The 21,985-nt window shown below is 35.6% G+C and overlaps 1 long non-coding RNA gene across 1 annotated transcript; it reads left to right on the top strand.

The window, feature by feature from the left end:
* Positions 1-5,517: 5,517 nt before the first annotated feature.
* LOC149503298 (uncharacterized) lies at positions 5,518-20,760 on the top strand. Its single transcript, XR_016325732.1, has 7 exons — positions 5,518-6,451; positions 7,867-8,065; positions 12,630-12,701; positions 17,326-17,368; positions 18,858-18,911; positions 19,027-19,129; positions 20,023-20,760. It is a non-coding gene; the product is annotated as an uncharacterized LOC149503298 (long non-coding RNA).
* The last annotated feature ends 1,225 nt before the right edge of the window (positions 20,761-21,985 follow it).

Genomic DNA, 21,985 nt, shown 5'->3' with positions numbered 1-21,985 from the left:
AAAAGAAGATCAGAGCTACCAGAGCCATTATTTCCCCAAAACAAAACATACCTATTTGGTAATTTAAAAAACGACATGACACTTATTAACTTTATTTTGATAACATCACAGGCTGCATGCGCACTGAATCATTACTAATACCATTCATCAAGTTTTTAATAATTACGTACTTTTTTCTATGGCTACATTATTCGTTTTTTTTTCTTTTTTTTTCTTACCTAAGGGGCTATTCCAGCTAGGCACGGACAGGTAGGTAAACTCACGGGCTCAATCTGAGAGAATTACCTAACACCAGCAAAAACAGTGATCTACCATCAGCATCAGAATCTACCATGGAAATCGCGGCGCACTGAAACGATCCAGCAAGAAACTCAGTGGGTTTATGTCTATGGGTTAGTTATTAATATTTACTAAACGAATATTCAAGTAGATTGAAAAATTTTGCATATCGTATACATTAACCCACTAAGTGCGACTTTCGTTTTAGGTGGTAAATTAAAGTACCATCCATTTATATTCTCATATATTTAATATATGATATACAATCGTCATAAATCAATTATTGTATTAACAATAGGTTATTTATTTTCACAAACAAAAAGAAAAAGTAATTGAATGTTTATAATAAAAAGACTTGAATAAGTCTTACAAAGTAGCCGCGTCGAGTAATAATGTTGCTACCGCGTCTATGCCTCGGGGCTCGTGCTTGGCTAGCGCGTTGTAAGCATCGCTTAATATTAAAGGGCAATTATAATATATTAATGTACCACTCTAAATAAATGTTGTACCCATTTGAATGAGTGTTTTTCTTTTGATTATTGAGGCTGTAAATCGATATAGAAGTCGTCGTGGTCTAAAGGATAAGACGTCCGGTGCATTCGTATCTAGCGATGCCACGGTGTTCGAATTAAGGTAACATCAAAACGCTACTACGACAAAGCGGTGCGACACGATAATCCTCTTATCGTGGCCGCCGCTAATTACCTATCCGACCCAGGAGTCGGGTTAACGCAAAGCAGCCGTCGCCCGAAACATGTCTTGTCTTTAGGTCTCTCAAGTACCGGTCACCGCCCTCTTCGATTAAAACGAAGAGTTCGACGAGCGAACTAACCCAAAGACACGGCCCAATGAGTTTCTCACCGGATTTTCTCAGTGGGTCGCGATTTCGATCCGGTAGTAGATTCTGCGAAGCTGCTCTTACTAAGTAAGACTAGCGTTAGCAAATTCTCTCAGGTTGAGCCCGTGATCTCACCTACCCGTCCAGTTGTAGCTGGAATAGCCCCCTGGGCTACCAACGAATGAGTAGGGAATAAATAAAAAAACCCAGATAAACCATGACCTCGTTCACACATCCTATCACACATTCCTATCGTTGTTTTTGTCATTAATAAGAACTCTAAACATTATTGAAGTAAAATAGAGTACGTTACACCTACACAAGATGACACAGGAAAACAATATTAAAATGATTTTTAAGAGAAAACCACTTTCTCGCTTACGACGTCATGTGCCTGAGTCGCTTAAGATATTCTTAAATTAAATAACAATTCATTTCAAACGAAACCACTTCGGCTTTATGAAACTATTAAGAAAAGTTCTAAAAGCCATTTAATGCTCGAATGAAATGGACCCCGTTCGATAAGGTTTCTCAGAAAGTTCGAGAAAACACGGTAAGTCAGGTATGTTAAAGCAGTTCACGTGAGGTCATGTAATTATTTATTTTTATCTAAAAAAAAACCGGCAGAATTAAATACGACGACATTCCTTTGTAATGCCGCCAAGGAAAATTTATTTAAAAGTCATCTGACAAATTCCTCTTAAGTTTGAATTACGCTAAAAGATTAGCAGGGAAAATTCTGTGAACGACTAAGAACGGTTAATTAGATGAATCAGATTAAGATCTGAAATAATCTAGTACTAGACGAAGTTGAAAGATGCCGACAGTTTTAAACAGCTTTTATATTTTGTAGTGTATCAAATAAAATGTTTTTCGTTCTGTAATTAAGAAGCTTTATATAAGGAGAACATTAAGAACGACATTTTTAAAATTCTCGATGTAATCAAGTATGATTTTAACCTCCATTTGATATATAAGTTTACTTAAATTAAAGAAATAAATACAACTTAAATCGCAATTTAAACATTGTTCGTATTTTTGAAATATTTGAATAAAATTTTGAATCGTTAAGCAAAAAAAAAGGTTTCATTAATATACAATATGTCAATCTCATGTCAATTAATTTTTAGAAATTACGATACTTTATTTATTTGTTTATTTATTTATGTACACACAAAAAGGAAGACATAGTACAGAGTAATAGGAAAATTATGTACAAAGGCACTTTAAAGGAAACAACAATATTTTAGAAAGGAATTCGAATAATAGTCACACTATTGTAATGAATAATAATTAATTGTAAGGCACGGTTAATTTCAATTACTCATCATAAAGAAATAATATTTTCGATAATGTTTACTCTGATTTTGATTTGATATTGATTTTACAAAAGTCAAATCAAACACAAATCTATACTAATATTATAAAGAGGAAAGATTTGTTTGTTTGTTTGTTTCGAATAGGCTCCGAAACTACTGGACCGATTTGAAAAATTCTTTTTCCATTAGAAGCCGACATTGTCCCTGATGAACATAGGCTACTTTTAAAAAAAAAAAAAATTTTTTTTTTTTTTGTTTCATGTGTGTTTTAATGTTTCCGAAGCGAAGCGAGGGCGGGTCGCTAGTATGTTATATGCGAAGAGGCCTCAACAAAAAACGCTTCACATTCGTTATGATTTTACAATCGATTCAGTACGCAGTTTCAGTACTTTAAAGTATCGGCAACAAACGCAAAGACGCTCTTTTCGAAACAAACATGTATACAACATATAAATTTTACAAAAGACTATTAAATCATTTTAATATAAAGAAAGACACTTAATTGAGGCAGTTTCTAAACTCGAATTTTTCTATTTTTTTTTAGGGATTTTATAACCTGGTAACTGAGACCTTTAAGTCATGTCTTATTTTAATTTATTTTCTTATTTTTATGAAAAATGATGAAATGAAATGAAGATGATTAATTTGAGACATTAATCAACTGGGATGAAATCAAACGAAATGAGATGAGATGATATGGGATGAAATATAATCTCAGTAAAATGGTGGTCATCTACTGAGACTTTCATTGGACTTTTTGGAGGATCCCGAGAAGTGACGTCCAGCGGCTTTGTTTCATTTTCGCATATTTGTGCACTTTCACAGATATTAAACAGTTAATAAACCACCGTTATTACACATTTAAGCCTGAAGAATACCTAAATAGACAAAATAAAACAAATCACACAACTTCACTTCTCGCGTTCCCTCCAAAAAGTTGAATTTTTCTGTTGTTTGTATGACCACAGATTACAATTATTATTTTTTAAATTACAAAAGCCTCACTCTACAAATAATATGGCAAATGTATCTAATTTGAGGCCTTAAGCATTCATTTATCGAAACATAATACCGTGAGCGCATCACTATCTAATCGCATTAAGATTCGAATGATATGTTTGGTTAGGCCACGGGCGTGTGGTAGCGGTCGCCCGGTCGTGGCGAACCGATTATAGTGAATTACATAATCGATTTTTTATAGACCTTTGGATTATGTTTGCCGTTCTAATCAATACTGTCACGCTTCAAACATGTATGAAGTATTAATCGGATTGTTCAAGTTAAAAAAAAATTACAGATGTATGTAATGTAAACATTTTTACTCTACAACTCAAACAAAAATATAAACTCAAATATGCATTGTTGTTTATGGGTTTATGAGTAAAAAATATTAACACACTGAACGTAGTTCACCTTATAATAACAAGCGTTAAACAAAGTTCACTTTGCTAAGCATAGCTGGAATTTACTTAATTCACAGATTAATACTACAATCGTGCATAGATTATATGTTTTCCTTAAAAAAAGAACTGTGTTAATTTATCTATATCTATAGTAAATTCATTAGTAATTCGGGAAGTTTGAGACAAAATCTATGGCGTTTTATATTCGCGTCTCTAATAGCCTATTATGTATCTACATATAAATAGGCAGACAGACAGACAGATAGGCAAATGTCCGGTGCCTCTTTCTTCTCTGTTTTTCCAATCAACATTATTTTCTCTTCTGCTTAGTACGCATTAAAGACGTTTAGCGCTATGAAAAAATGTTATGTCTTTTACATGATAAAAAGTCAATGACAACAGCATATAAAATGAACCTTAAAATTAAGGTGTCCGTGGTGAGTGTGGTCGAATTCTGACCACTCGGCGAACATAGGCGTATTTCTGATACTAATGGTAGTTTTCCAATTACAGAATAAGAGCGCATTATGCGGCATAATGCTCAACGTTGAATGATCCAACTACAGCAACGCTTCGCACAATCGAGCACTCTCAAAAGTACTGCTCTCGCGTGATACTCGCAATCGATACCGACTCAGTGACAGAAAATTGACAAGTGTTTTTTTCTTTAAGTTGGCCTTGATCGAAATTTTGTTTATATTATCGTTAGTAATATTATTTAATGTTGAAAAAAAATGTAAGGCTTTCGTTTCGTTGTAGTTTCTTAGAAATAATCAATGTTAATTAAAACTGTGCTAACTTAGCGCACTCTGCTGATGCATTTGAAAACTAATTCACGTTCAAATTGAGCTTCAGCATAATTCGGCATTGTGCGTCACTGAGTCGCATTGTGCTCTGTAATTGGAAAACTACCACTATCTCTGGTGACTTATATCCATACCCGAAAACAAAAATAATAGATTGTCAGCCAACGCACGTGGTCCGCGATCAGTTGATTTGCGAATTAACATTGCACGTTTAAGAAATCTTAATTTACAAAAACGGTTAGAATTATTCTCAGCTCAGGATATTTTTTTATTGCTTAGATGCGTGGACGAGCTCACAGCCCACCTGGTGTTAAGTGGTTACTGGAGCCCATAGAAATATACAACGTAAATGCGCCACCCACCTTGAGATGTAAGTTCTAAGGTCTCAGTATAGTTACTACGGCTACTCCGCCCTTCAAACCGAAACGCATTACTGCTTCACGGCAGAAATAGGCAGAGTGGTGGTACCTACGCGTTCGGACTCACAAGAGGTCCTACCACCATTATTTTAGGATTTGTTAAAATATGATAAAAAAAAAATTTTGTTTCCGAAGACGGATGGGCGTAACCTGTATACCCGCTAATTTCTATGTATAACGGATCGATCAATTCCTGCGTAGCTTCGTGAAGTTTAAAAAAGGTATTTTACATTAATTAATTATTATTAATTATTTGACGTCAACGAAAATCATGAACGAAATATCATTCCTGATTTACGTTTTCAAGTTTTCATGCGATAATTTTTTTGTAAGATAAGATTCGTTAAAATGCAAAGTTTTATTCTAAAAAAACTTAATGGATTGAAATGTTAAAAAAATAAATTGATTTTTTTTTTAATATATCACACTTATACAAATTTATCTTATCTGTATATTTGATTTCAGTAATAGCAAAACGAGAATCTCTTTATATGTATTCATTAACAACTAGCAAATTCGATTCATAAAAAACCGCTGCCGGATGAGCATTAAAAAAAGAAAAAAGAATTACGATTTCGAAATTTAAATTTTACCTCCATCTAAACACAAACATTAAACAGTTAACTAAATCATCGAATTAAAATATTAGTTTGAAACCACACATTACCATAACTGTAATATAAAACAATAATTTATAACTAACGTGTTGTCTACAATTAACTACCAAGTAAAATGTATGCACCGACAATCTTGTAGACAGAATGTAATAAAATATCAACTATTAATTAAATATCTATAAATATTCTGTATTCAAATTGTTTCCATACAAATAAGCAATCTAAAAATGATTTAGATCGTGATAAGTAAGCATACTCCTCGGAACAATTCCGCGGTGTAATTAAACCATGCGACTGTATATGCTAAGTCACCTAACTGATTACCTTCCATATGTCTTAGTGCAAAAGACCTGCTACTAGCAATTACGAGATAGAATCTTTGATCTGACGCTTTCAATAAAAAGAACAGCTACTGAATTCCTTTTAATCATACATTTTGTGATAATAAATTCAACCCTGAATAGTCAACAATAATGCAGGTACGTGTATTATTAAAAAGCGGGTTGAAAATCTTGTCATCGTAGCCACAAGGGAGATGTTATTTTTTTGCGAAATGTAAATGAATCTTTATTGTAACGTAAGTAAAATATTTTTTTGTTAAATTAGAAGGAGGCACATATGACTTTATACTGATGGTGTATTTACGTCTAAAATGCCTTAAAGCAACGTCGGATGCTGTAATTATTTAATACAAAACATCAAGCCTAGAATACTGTGAGGTGTCTCATACTAGTGTGTTGTTTTATGTGACGCATATTTTGTAGTTTAAGGTATGAATATTCTTAGATTAAATACACTAACACAATCTACCAGTAGTCAAGTTGTTAGCTAAAATTCGGTGATGGTTATGCGTAACTAGGAACCAACAGAATTCCACGCTTCTTCGTTTGAAAATTACTAACTGAAATGCCGTTAATCAGTTATTTTACGATTTTGGTGTTAAATTGGCAATTTTTTTTTTCTAGTGGACGATTTAAAAATCAAATCCATTAATTGTCAAAATTTCCAGGAGATATGTACTCTCAGTGGCATAGGCTCTGCGTTGATGAATTAAACTGTCAGTCAGGATAAGCAGTTAAATATATATAGACGGACTTCAGAGTGGGTCATCAGGTGTACCAGGAACTCGTGTACTCGTCTAGAAATAAGACTACGTCGACGTATTACGCATATAGTAGCCAAAAATAGTATCACTTAGATTTCTAAGAACATTTTTACTACTGAGCTGCCTACCTTGTATCAAGCAGTAACGGAGAATAAATGCGATGGTGCTATTCTATGCCCACATCACATAGTCGTGTCATACATACAATGTATCCATAGAATTTGAAAATAAAAAATCTAAAAAGATTCCAAGAAACGTATTTTCATCAAAACGAATACAAAGGACTTTTATAAGCACCTAGGCAATATAAAATACCATTAATATTAAAGACTGAATATAAAAGCGCGGCTTAATGAAAAACATTCAACGTCATTAACACTCTAAAAGCCTCCATTACAAGTCACATTAAACTCGTATCTACCCGTAATAATTACCATTATACCAACCATAAAACCGTTGTGACACAAAGACCTTTAAAATCTTCGGAAACTCGTAAGATTATAAAAATAAAATCGACCATAAAATTCAGGATAGGGAAAAAATATGACTTTCTGATTCGTAAACATCATTTACTATACAGCCTCGGGCCGCTACACAAAAAGATATTTTATTATTTCTGGAGCGTCCTTCAAAATTATAAGGGCTCTGTGGCCTTTGTCGGCCCGAGCACGTGGATATTTCGCGTCTATAACAAGAAAAGGGTTTTCTAATCAATAATGCGTATTCTAAGAATTCACGTCACGCCACAATAGGTTGTTAGTTACACAGAACCGAATATGACTTATGTCCATTTTAAAGACGAATGAAACGCGTTTAGGAAATTGAACATTAAAGTCGAGAGAGAAGACAGACGTCTATTTTTGAATTTGGCGTTGATAATGCTTCTCATTCAAAAACCTTGTCTGTGAACACTCGTCTGCTTGAAGTACGCAACCCAGACATTTCACATTTGTAACGACACCTCATAGCGACGACTGTCTAAAGACCAAAAAAAATTGGCGCCGTATTGTATTATCACGAGATTTTTTCGTTCTCCTGGGGACGGTTACTGTTTCAAGTGCAGCCTTTTGTTTATTACAGCCTCTGTCCCGGTTTTTACAAGATCTCCTCGCGTTTATTTCTTAGAAGAACTACCTGCGGTCTCTCGGACGCGTGCTAGACAAGTGACTTATTGTCTTGAATCTATTGTCTGCAATTGTTTCACTCAAGTGGTACTTGGTTTTGAAAGGCACCATCAATGCTGTCAGTTTATAGTTTGAGGGAACGGTAAATTTGTATGGTGAGTATACACTTTTGATTTTTTTTCTCTCTTAAAGCCCAGAAACTATTACTGGACGTCTCGGGTGATCACCTTAGCCTTTTGAAGATCTCGCTTCTAGAAACTTTAATTAAAGTAACGTTTTTTAAATAAATTCCTTTATTTTATGACAACTCTTATCTAGTCGTTTTTTTTTTCCTACCTAAGCTGATAGCCTTGAGAGGCTATTTCAGCGGAACCTTAACTAGTAGGTGATCTCACGGGGCCTCAAGCCTGACGAAGTTGCTAACACGAAACCTAGCAAGAGCCGTACTTTGCGGAATCTACCACCGGAAAGCGAATCTAATATCACTTAATCTAGAAGTGACTAACATTATTACTATCTTCAACAAAACATGCGCCAATCAATTTACACGTTTTAATTGCTCAAGGCATGTTGATCACGCATTTATGCATTTAAATTCACTTTATACAATCTATTTTAATTATCTTTTGACGTCATTCAAACTGCCCGCTGATTGCGCGCATAAGAACTAAAATCCTTTATGGACGAAGCGCTGCTCTGTCGAGTGCCTTTGTCGTGTTTCGTGGAATACTTAAACTCAGATAATTCAATGGCATTACCGTATTATCTCTAAACATCCTCAAAGGAGACGTATTTTTTAAATTTCCTTGTTTGTCCCCAGTTTAATCATTTACAACTAATTTATTTATGATTGTAAGTTTAACACATCTTTCCAGCTATCAATCATTAGCCCTTACGCTCAGCTATCCGTCCGGGCGTAGCTAGAATAGCCCCTTCAGTTACCAGGGAATACGTAAAGAAAAAAAAACTAATTATATACACACATATTTGTACAAATTAGGTATATGCATATATAGATAGATATTAAATACCCAGATAAAGAACAAATCAGCACACGAATGGCTACCCGAAGCTAAAATCCAGCTCCTTGGTCTAGCAATCAGAGGTACTAACTATTGCATCACTGAGTCAGACCAGGAATGACTTAATGGTCCAGTATGTATTTAACACCACTGATGATAGTAAAAGTAGATAGAAATAGCCAAATGAAAAAAGTTCTTTTTTATTGATTAGATGGGTGGACGAGCTCACAGGTCACCTGGTGTTAAGTGGTTTCTGGAGCCCATAGACATCTACAACGTAAATGCGCCACCCACCTTGAGATATAAGTTCTAAGGTCTCAGTATAATTACAACGGCTGCCCCACCCTTCAAACCGAAACGCATTACTGGTTCACAGCAGAAATAGGCAGGGCGGTGGTACCTACCCGTGCGGACTCACAAGATGGCCTACCATCAGTAATAAGTAATATAAAAAGTACACTAATGGTGCCGTGGAGCCTGGAGCATTGACCTCGGGGCAATCCAGGGTAATTCAGAGCAATCTGCCCAGGTGGAGGCTCGCTGCCTACAAGGCAGGGGTGTTTCCTGCATTATCATTAGGAGCTGGTGTGCTTCCATTTCCTGTCTCCTCTCCTACGGGCGGCAGCATCTCCCATAACGCGAACAGTAGAAGTACTTATCGTCAATGCTGCTTACCGAGCTCTACCGTGTACAAAGTGACATACGTGAAACTAAAATAAATTTATCTGGAACATATCTGCCGTTTTCGCAATCTTATCTGTACCGCGGAATTCAAAGAAATAGAAAGAAAAAAAAACACATAACGCACATGTTAGTCATTAGTTTCAACGCCGTGTCAGGTTTATACATTAGGCGGAGCTTGCAAATCTCGGCGCCACGGGGTCGACAAACAAGTCACCGCCGCCTTTGCCGGTGCCGCCAAGTGACGCTTCCAAAGAACGGCAGCTAACATAATATTTATAGAGATGGCGAATGAACACAAATTACCGTGGGATTACACATCAAGCTGGACTAACACGAGACTCGGCCAGTGCTTGAGTAAACATAGGCTAACACGGATTAACAAGTAAAATATTATGTTACAGCTTCCTCGTGCTTCAGAATGTTAATGGAGGCAGGCTACTTATAATATCCACAGATTCGGTAGAATCTGGCGCCAAGTTCCGTTCAAAAATCCTGTTGTTTTACTATTCTATAGGCACTGTCTAATTCAATCACAATATGAACAAATCAGAGCATTATAAATTATGTACATCTAAGTGATGGAATTACGTAAGTTTGCAAAAATGTTTAAATTATCTTTATCATTTTACTAGCGACCCGCCCTCGCTTCGCTTCGGAAACATTAAAACACACATGAAACCAAAAAAATAAAATAATAAAAAAATTAAAAAAAGTAGCCTATGTTCATCAGGGACAATGTCGGCTTCTAATGGAAAAAGAATTTTTCAAATCGGTCCAGTAGTTTTGGAGCCTATTCGAAACAAACAAACAAACAAATCTTTCCTCTTTATAATATTAGTATAGATTCAATCAAATGTCACTTAAAGCGCTGAAAGGGCATGCCTATTCTAGATGACAAATGTGGAAACAATACATAGTTAAAATCCGTTATTTTCGGTAGCGTCCATTTTGGACTTTGGATTTGGATTTTTTTAAGTTGAACGCAATTTTACAGGTCAATGAACCCTTTCATTTGAGACATATATTGAGGAGGAATAAAAATATGTAATAGAAGAAATAACAAAATAATAAAATATGTAATGTATGTATGTGTATATCAATGTTTAGATCAATTGATCATTAATAAAAATCAATAGTAAAATATAGAAGTGAACTATTCTGGAAAAAAAATGAGGACATAATTTTTTTAGTGATAAGATAATAACACAAATTTATGTTCATGCAAATGCATGCATATTTGCCTCATGCAAAATTGATTCCACTGAGGATACGAAATTCGTTTCGAATTACCATATACCTAGTCATAAATAAACTCACCTGAAAAATAGCTTAGTAAAATAAAAGTGGTGGTATGATAGTACCATACATATAGACTGTGTTTGTCTTTTTCGGACCCACCCAAGTTCGAATGCGACAGAAAGAGATCAAACCAGAACCAATTTCTAGACTAAGCCTTGTTTACGAACAAAAACCCGTAACATTTACGATATCAGAATTATCAAATCCATATAAGTAATCCGATTTAGTGCACTGAAACACAAAAAGTCCCCGATCCGATGAATACCAAGCAATGATAAATTCCCACCATGTTAATCTCCTCTGATTCATAAACTGGAATTCACATAGTTTGTCGATCCCAGTGAAAAACAATGAAAGTTTTTTGCGCAGCCATTTCGAATAACATCACGTCAATCCGCAATACGTACGTCATGGCTTGCAAGAAGCACCAACGTCATCAATATAAAATTGTTGTAACGAAACTGGTTTCCGATTCTCAACAGTCATAGCTTCACACGTGACTTCTAATCACACGGCTATTTTACGTTTGCTTTACTGCAAAAACATTCATAAAAAGATCATAAAAGATCTATAGTTCCGCTTAGCGAGAAAATGAAAGGTTTTTACGAAGTTAATCACGGCGATCAACTCCCACGTCACACTTTTGCGAATATCGTCACGATTAAGGTTATTTCAATGCGTCACTGTCGATTCAACCAAGATCCGGGATACGTCACTACCTTATGATAATTAGTGAAAGGATCTTGCGAAGGAATCCACGATGACTTAGTAGGTACGTGCGTTGTTAATTAAAATATACGTTAATACCACTTTGGTTTGTACAGTAAATTGTTTTATTGAATTTTACAACACAACGTTTTCTAAATATTGATAGGTACACGTTTATATAAAGCCATAAGGTATATTATTATTAATCTGGCTTATGTACCGCTGGCAGTAATATTAAGTAATTAGTCTTTGTTGGGTACAGAAAGAGCAATCAGATAAAATACGTCTAAAAAAAATACGAAGGTGGCTTGATTCATGAATGAGTTTTCTGCAAAGCAAAGGTGCTCAACATTAGAAATGTCCAGAAGTATAGAAGTATTCAATGTCTAGACTCGAATAAAATCTATTGACATAAACTATAGGTATGTACATCAAAGAGTAAGATAAAAATAAATTAGATACGGTAACTAACTAAAAAATGGCGTATTTTATTCGGTTTTTTGCGATTAATAAATATAATCAAAACTGCTTTTACGTTACAGACAGTTAAAGTCAGTGGTCACGTCGTAAAGTCGATAATATTGTAACGACGAATAAAAAACGCGATATCAAAAGCTGTTATAGTTATAAAAATATCGCTTAAATTGGACATTTATATCAATACGATAGCTACAATATTTTGTTGTTGCAACTTAGTCAATACGTTAATACTTATTTTTTTTTTTTTTTTTTAGATTGTTGGACGACTTTTCAGCCTCTCGATATGGTATTAGTACTACCCAGTATTGGCAAGTAATGAATATAAATCGGGTTTTTTTTTATTGCTTAGATGGATGGACGACCTCACAGCCCACCTGGTGTTAAGTGGTTACTGGAGCCCATAGACATCTACAACGTAAATGCGCCACCCACCTTGAGATATAAGTTCTAAGTTCTCAGTATAGTCACAACGTTAGTTACAACGTATTACTATGTAATGTGGAAAAAACTTGTTATGATTTTTTAGCAAACCTCTGCGCTTGTTGAAGTTTATGGCGTCATCGTCCACCGCTTCGATCGCGTCACGCACAAGATCCGGGTACGTCATTACTAGAATTACATCATTATTTTTATTTATTAAGCTATTACATAATTTGCACTGTCGCGACGTAATCTTAATGTGGAGCAGACATGTTTTATTTTATTTTTTTATTTTTTTACTGGGATAGGCAAAGGAACCACGCCCAACTTAGCGGTTGATTACTAGAGCTCATAGAACGCCATCACCCTTCTAGAAGTTTCCATTTGACTAATATGTACTATAATTAGTTTAATTCGAACACACGATTGCTTCGAGATATAATTCGACAATATGGTAATAGATAAATATTAGGCGGGATGGTAGTAAAAAATAGACAAAATATAGATTTAGTAGTACATAATTAGGATGCCTGCAGACTTTCTATGTTTTTATACCTTTTTTTTTGCTTAGATGTGTGGACGAGCTCACAGCCCACCTGGTGTTAAGTGGTTACTGGAGCCCATAGACATCTACAGCGTAAATGCGCCACACACCTTGAGATATAGTTCTAAGGTCTCAGTATAGTCTCAACGGCTGCCCCACCCTTCAAACCGAAACGCATTACTGCTTCACGGCAGAAATAGGCGGGGCGGTGGTACCTACCCGTGCGAACTCACAAGAGGTCCTACCACCAGTAAAGGCAGACAAGCTAACAGTTCAATTTATAATAAGTGACCACATGGATATCACCAATATCAGATTTACAGTCAAAGCAATGTTAGGTTTGTTAGGTTTATCATTATGCAGCGTCTTGGCTCAGCCCGGTATTGCTGATATCCATTAGCGACGGTGACTACCTATGGTAAACCATCAGGAAAGTCGTATTTTGCGGGTTTGATTTTTATTACACGATGTTATTCCCTCACCGTGGAAGTTAATCGTGAACATTTGTTAGGCACGGTTTTTTTTAGAAAAAATCTCAATGTCAAAGGCTGCCAGATTAGAGTCATAAGAGAACCAGTAAAAATGTATTGTTGAATATTAATTCTATTACTGGACGTTAGTCGTGAAACAGAATAGTTTTTTTTTTCCTACCAGTACTGATAGCCTTGAGAGGCTATTTCAGCTTCACCCTAACGTTTGTAGGTGAGCTCACGGGGCTCAACCGGAGAGTTGCTAACACTGACCCTAGCAAGAGCAGTGCTTCGCAGAATCTACCACCGGATCGGAAACGCGACCCACTGAGAAGATCCGGCGAGAAACTCAGTGGGCTAACAGACTAGAATGAGCCTCCATATATAACAAAAGATTCATCTTCAAACAAAATACTTAAAACAGTTTTGGAATTCAATCAAATCCAAAATTGTTGGAAGCATTTGTTTTTCGCCGAGAAAACCTATACCTACTGCTCATAAATTATTGGTTTACATAAAATTATGCGGATTCATTGATACCATTCACTGGTGGTAGGACCTCTTGGGAGTCCGCACGGGTAGGTACCACCACGCCGCCTATTTCCGCCGTGAAGCAGTAATGCGTTTCGGTTCGAAGGGTGGGGTAGCCGTTGTAACTATACTGAGACCTTATCTCGAGGTCGGTGGCGCATTTACGTTTTAGATGTCTATGGGCTCCAGTAACCACTTAACACCAGGTGGGCTGTGAGCTCGTCCATCCATCTAAGCAATAAATAAAAAAAGAACTGAAATTAGGATAAACGAAAAAACACATTTTTGGTTTTAAAATTTAATCGCCCGGATATATGAAAAGCCGCAATCGTATCTATCGATAATTAAAAGCGATGTCTAATTCGTGCAAAGATTCAATATCTATATCGATTGTTATTTTCGTTAAAAATACGTGCCTACTTGTAGGAACTTATTCGTGGGCCACGCGGACACTTTATCTGTAGTCAGTTTCGGATAGAAACAAGAGATAAAATCTGTGTCGTTTTTATTCGTTGCCAATTTTAAATAGAAAAAATAAAATGTTGTATATTTTTGATGTGTAATGGAAATTTTTCGATTGCTTTGGTTTAAAGTGTATCCGTGACGTAACGTGACGGAATCATTTTTAGTGATTTCAATTTAACTTTATTATTGAAAGTTTAAAGTATATGTATTCCTTAGATGTAAGACTTTTTTAAGTTATTTAATTACCGTTGAGTCGATCATTTATTTATGTTAGAAAGGCAAAAAAATAATAAGAAACATCATCGAAAATTGGATAAAACAAATCCAATTTTTTTCAACGTCATTACACTCTTACCAAAGTCAGCGTGGGCACGCAATGTGTTCAGTGGTTAGTTTTACACTCAGTCCGTCTTACGGGAGATCTGCCGCGTGGTTTGGTACCTTTTATTAAGTACTCTTAACCGCTCTATTGGAAAATCGCCTTTTCGTTTTGCGTATCTAGAAATTTCCACAATACTATACTGCAGAGGAAAACCCTCTTTAAAATTCAGTTCACCAAAAACAGAAACAAGCTCATTTTGTTTTAATTACTTCTTGTCTGCGACACGCGACAGCATTCAAGGTTTCTTTTACATCAGATGAGTAAAGTAGAACCCGTTGGTTGACATTTGTGCGTTAATTCCGCTTAATATAAGTATATAGTTCGGAATTCTAGATCAGAAGATCGTAGTGGTAATACTGGCCGTGGACATTACCAGAAAATACTGGCGTGCAGCCCCGGTTCTGAGTTAATGCTATTACTTCTCTATCAATTAAGTACTGTTATTACTTCTCTATCAATAACTCGGCAATTTCTCCTATATCTCCTTACCTTGTTCAATGATTCCTAAACTCATACTTTATTTCTTAAATTTTGTCAACACCATTTTTCCTTACACGAAAATATTTTGCGTTCCTGATCCGATTTTTTATTTATTTATTGCTTATAGGGGTGTAGACGTCTATAACGTAAGTGCCGCCACCTACCATGAGATATGGGCTCTAAGGTTTCAATTTTCACAGCACAAATAAATTAAAGCCGTTGAATAAGGAAATGGTCGAAATATCAATTGCATTGAAACAAATTTTATTAATATCTCAAGATGGTCGTATCATCTACGATCATCAAAACTTGTTTTGACCTTCAAACCAAATCGCACGATTCCGGTGCCCTGATAAATTGTCCGACATTTAATGTCAAATCAGTCGCATCTATGAGTAAGTTGGGCGTACGCATTATTTCTCACGTCCACATAATATTGACGGAACAGGAAAACCGCAGAACTACTGAAATTATTAAAAGTACGTGACCGTTTTAGCGTTAACAACGAATTAAAGTGCTGCTTTAATAAACAAGAAATATGATGTAAGCAACATTTCAAGTTCGCGTTTTAGCGGCAGAAAACACAGAACACAATACCGCGTCGTATATCTTAGTGTACATTTGAAAAAAAAAACTCTTTATTAGTTTGCAAAATAGTAGTAGCAGCAACGGATTGTCTGGTGTTAAACAGATTACTAAGTTCATTGAAATAACAACGTGAATTTCGCCACGGCTTGACACCAAAGGTCAAAGGTCAAATTGCTTGACAAATCCTAACACATGACAGTTTCGCGGCAAAAACAAACGCGACAATTACTCGTGCATTTGCAATTTCATTTTTTATTATGCAATATTGCTTGTTACCTTTACCGTGGAAGTAGTACCTAAATGTTTAGATAGGTACAGTGAAAAAATTGTGGGGGATTTGAGCTCTGCGTTTTATTTTGTAGCTCACAAATACAAATCTTGATAGACGTTGCTAAACAATATCGCTCTAAACAAAAACATTTCTTATGTATTTGTTCTTTTTCAATTATCTCAATAGCGTTTCGGTGAAATAAATTGTAAACGTTCGTTATTGTACAGCAAACAATAGCACGTGTTCGACAGCGTGTCACACATTATCAATCATTGTACACAGACCGACTTGAAGTGATGTGATATTACGCCAAGCGGGCATTGTAAACAACACGCTATAATCACGCTTACCACACGATTGCGGACTAAACAGAGACAAGACTGATTCTAGGCTTCAGAACTGTAGTATTAAAAGTAATTTATAACACCAGCCCAAACAGATAGAAACCACCATTTTGTAAATTCTTGGTGCCAATTAAACACAGGCTCCGATTTGAGATTTAGGCCAACCCTAGACGATAAACTAAACTTAAGATGGCTTCGAAGAACAATTTTAAATCTCGAAGGTCGTGAATTTCGTCTGTCAATCTGAGCAATAGAAAAAATAATATCAACTTTCATTTTGAATAAGAAACGGAATATTTACTTCATGAGACACATCAAGTCTGCCCCTTCCAACACTACATGACGATCACGACCACTCTGTCAAGAGTGACATGGTTGAGAAGAAGAAGAAGATTTACAGTTTCAATGTATTCAAAGAAATTCGTATATACCTTACTCTGCAAAATGTTATTAATTCCGATTAATATCGTGAAACAGCAGTTTTATTATTGTAATTATATAATTAGTATGAACTTTACAAATCCGATTCCACAAATCAATAGTCACCTTACAACCTACATCTACTACTTCGAGTAGGAATTGGAAGTTCCGCTGGGAGTGCTCTAACGATACTTTAGAAATTATCCCTTAGTATAGAAATGACTTCTTACTGTTTGGAACATTTATGTTCATCGACAGATTGTTTTTTCCACATTTTTGTAACGTACTCTCTATTTTTCCTTTTCAGTGTTCTAAAAAGAGACCTTCTCGACAAGCAGCAGTTTAACTAGGTATGTCCTTAGCATTGGAGCATCAAAAAGTGATTTGTATCTCCGTTGCATTAGCCAATTTGAATTTTGTTCTTTAATATAAACAAAAATTAGGGTTTCGCACGATATGTACAAATAATTTTTTGGTTTTGTATCTGTCGAGTCTCGACCCAAGTGCCCCTTATCTGATATTTAAATAAGCGTTGATGAGTAATCGCGAACGCGTGCTCTCAGAACTTGCACAACAAACAAAGACTTGATTTATAAATGGGAAAATTCCTATTATTATACTCAAGTACAGATAACTACGGAACATGACTCCAGCCATTAACCTGAATAGTATATCGGTGGAGCAATATCGCAAATGACATTTTAATTTCATAAATCGTTACCGTTTCCAACGAAAGGAAAATTTAGCGAAACTTCCTTTGATATTTGTTGTTATTCAATAAAAATTCCTCTGACCTATGGGAAAAGGATTAAAATATAATTTCACTGTATTATGTAATTGCATATCTTACAAATTTTACAACATCGATTTTAAATAACATATATGTATAAGTATCTAAAATTGTGTACTTCTGATTTTTTATCATTATAACTAACAGAAATTGCTAGAATTATAACATGATGGTATCAATACCTAATAAAATCTTGAAAATTTCAAAAGCTCCTTAGAAGTCTTGACCTAAAAGCACAAGAAACCCAATGTACTCGTATCGAGCGATGTAACTGAGCTGGTGCTCAAATATCCCAAGCAGATACAATATTTTGTATTGAAATGCGTGATACTTACTTAACTCATGTTTACTACTGACTTCCACGACTGAGAATTCCCGTAATAACTGGTTGGAGTGCGTCTTCTGAGCCCGCATGAGAGGGCACCACTATCGGTCCTATTTCTATCGCGAAGCAGTCATGGATTCCTGTTTCGTAACGGCCGCTTTATTGTGCAATTAAGACTAAGGGAATGACTTAAGGTCGGTTGCGCGGCCCTCATCTAGTGATGTCCATGAACTTTGGTAATCACTTTCCGTGTTGGTAGTTTGCTCGCTCAATCGTCTCCGAGATTCATATCCGATCCTGTAAACAGTTGACGTCGCCCTAAGCATTACGGAGTAATTACGGATCCTCTCGATCCATTAACGGTGATTTTAGGTACATCAAACATCGGTCACCGTCCTCGCCAAACCCGTCGCTTGCGACGAAGGGCTCGACGAGTAAATTAACCCATAAACACAGCCCACTGAGTTTCTCGCCAGATCTTCTCAGTGGGTCACGTTTCCGATTCGGTGATAGATACAGTGGATACTGCTCTTGCTAGAGCAGATATTAGCAAACTTCTTTAAAAAACGCCCAAAAGTCATATTGAAGCCAGAATAGCCCTTTAAGGCTACTTGTAATTAGGTAAGAAAAAAAAAACAATCCAAAGCTGTCATAGGGTGATTTGACATAATGATTCTTTCTTTTTTCATATTAAAAAGACAGACAATTTCATTTCATTTCACAGACGAAGAGGATGTGGGAATCGAACCCAGGACCCTAAGCCCGCTAACTGCAAAAGGTAGCCATTAAATAATAGTAATAAATTTAAACTACAAAATGTATTTTGGCTAATTTAACATCAACACTCTAACTATTGTCATTACCGGTAATTTACCTCCTTTTTTCCCAAATAGGCTGAACGGTATTACGGTCCACGGACTTCAGAACGTCGTCCAACACCATGAGGCATGAGGTCGAATTGAATTTGTATTGCTGTCCCACTCTTCAAGCCGGAAGGTATGACAGACTAGTTGTTGTATGCCCGATATTATGGTTTAACTATGGATACAGTACATATTTAATTTTAAAACTTAGTGCCCGTCTTCTGCGGAGTTTGAACACCGGCACAATCGTATCGCTCGATATACACTGGGAGCCTTATCCTTTAAGCCAAGAAAACATAAAAAATTAATTGTTCCCATGCTTCTCTGCTAATCAAAGAATAACGTAGGTATAGGTCTGCGAGCTCTTACGCAACTGACATAAATTAGGTCCCAAATTAAAGGCATTATACATTTAAATGTTTTATAATAGTTCCAGTATAATTATGTAAACTTTCCGACTGGAACCAGTCATTCACGCGTGCCGAGTGTGACGTAATCACAATCATTTGTCACAAATCGACATTTTTCCGTTTGCCTAATCACATTAGTGGGAATGGAATTTTTATAGATATTTAATAAGAAATAAACAAGTATAGTACAAAGATCTTATTTATTGGTTACGTTTTTTATGAAGCATCAATAGTCATTTGATATATGGTTATTTATGTTCCTATTATTAGATATGCGATTTGCGGATTGACGGTGAATGGCTTAGTTTCCAGTGTTGTCCCAGCGAAAAGCACCGCCTGGTCTTTCTAAGGGGGGAATCTTACGCCTCCAATCACCGAGGGGAAGGGGCCAGAAAGATCTGAGAGTCATCCTTTATAAACCCATAACGTTTTGCCCACACATTAATTCCGTCCGCGACCGCGCCTCTTTTATCCTCGGCAGACATTACCTTATGATCTACAAACGGGGTAAAATGTTCCATCGTAATAAGGCGACCCTTGTCAAAACTTGCACGCGAGTGTGGTGTTCACACACACGGACGGTAGCCACATAGACTCTTAAATCCCGTTATTCCAGGAAACCGGTATAGCACCGTGGTCCGTAAGGAACGTCAACCTTCACGACGATCTGGGCCTCGATTCCATCAGAAGAAATTTGAAGTCAGAACGGAACCTTGATAAGGCGAAGCGTCATGGAAATCGCCTCATAGTGGCCGCCGCTGACTACTCCCCGACTCCGGCTCACGCATGACATGCAGAGATTAAGGCGGCACGGACAACATCGACCTCGAGTCTCAAAGTGATCATTAATGTGATGATTTTAGGCCGAGAGCTCTTTCATCTATCTACGCAATAAAAAAAAATATTTTCGTCACAAAATAATTATGACATCATATGGAATTTACGGTTTGTACAATACGTTTTCAGAAACAGTATTGTAATTAATTGAAAAAAAAAGGTCACAGCTGTGTCATCGAAACGTTCGTAGAAGGTTAAAGATGAGTCAAGCCTTACCAAGGACAACCCAACAATATTACAGCTGAAAATGAAAATTATTGAAAATATATATATATTGCATATGTAAAGAAAAACCTTCATAGTCTAAAACTCTTTAGTTTTCTAAAAGGATTTTTCTTATATGTCATTCAGTGAAATTTGACATTCAGTAAAAAGAAAGTTCAGTTTGTTTAAAAATATTATTTTTATTAGATTAAGGGTTTTAAATGTTGTTTTCTCATAACACATATAACAGAAAACGCAATTAAGTGTTTTATTATTTATTCAATCTGGAGTACCCAATATTTATATATGTAAATATGTCTTTTTTACTATTGCTAATGAGATGTGCGGATTTACATCGATAGGTATTACCATTTTGTTAACTTCTGCCGCGAAGTAGTCGTGCATTTTTATAGCATGTAGCATTCATATATGTTGTGGAGTGGATAGCGACATTCATGATTAATGCACTTCCCAACGCTAAACTTACATGAAAAAAAAAAAACAATTTTAAACTACAACTGTTATTTTACCAACGCATTCCAAAATAACCATTATAAAGGATAAAATTTGCAAATGCAGATTAAAATGAAGAACATGAATCATACAAGAAACACAAAAATATGGCAGGCAATTAAATGACTAAAATTTTACAGGGGGAAAATCGGGACTTGTGGATAAGAATTCCCTTAAATATAATACAAATCGTCTAACAAATTATAAGCTTACAACGAAATACGCAAAGGATTTGGCTTCGAACGTTTGACGTAATATTTCTCGATAACTTGAATCTTTATGAGGAGAATAATACTATGTAATATTTCTCGATAATAATACCTTGAATCTGTATGAGAATAATAATGTCGCTAATGGTGTAGGTAAATCTATATATTAATAGGTGAAGCAAAAACTTTGTATCCCTTTTTACGAAAATTGCGCGGACGGAGGAGTATGAAATTTCCCACACTTATAGAGAATATAGAGAAGAAGCGCACAATGCTAATATTTTTTTTAAATAATGCAAAAAGATACATTAAATCAATAAAGAAAACATTACACACACTACATACCATGTATTTGATGCACACACGCATGCATACTATTTATTGTCAAACTTTTATTCTTGACGTCTGTTGTCAAATTGAGAATAGATTAAATATTGTTTGTCTTTGTTAATATTTTTTTTATAGTGTAGTCTTGGCGAAATTTGTGATTATAGAAGTATAAAATACAATCATAATAGTGTACAAATTTAAAATTCCAATTAATTATAGTCGAATTTCGACTACTGCGGGACCACTAGTACATTTAAATCGGCCCTGTTATTCCAAGTCTAAACGACCAGCTTCTGTGAAAGTGTAAAATTAATAATAATCAAAATATTTCAATTACGTTTAGCCATTCATTCCAATCTCACGGTTTATCAATACTTCGCTAACTGAACTTAAACGTTACAGTGATTCGTAACACAAAATACGGAGACTGCTGACTTGTTTCGTTTAACAACTTTTTTTTCTAATATTATATCGTGTATAGTACGC

The sequence above is a fragment of the Bombyx mandarina genome, chromosome 03, assembly GCF_030267445.1.
Source record: "Bombyx mandarina strain Sakado chromosome 03, ASM3026744v2".
Classification (NCBI taxonomy): Eukaryota; Metazoa; Arthropoda; class Insecta; order Lepidoptera; family Bombycidae; genus Bombyx; species Bombyx mandarina.
Note: the sequence above shows the minus strand (reverse complement) of the source record. Positions and strands in the feature narration are given on the sequence as shown.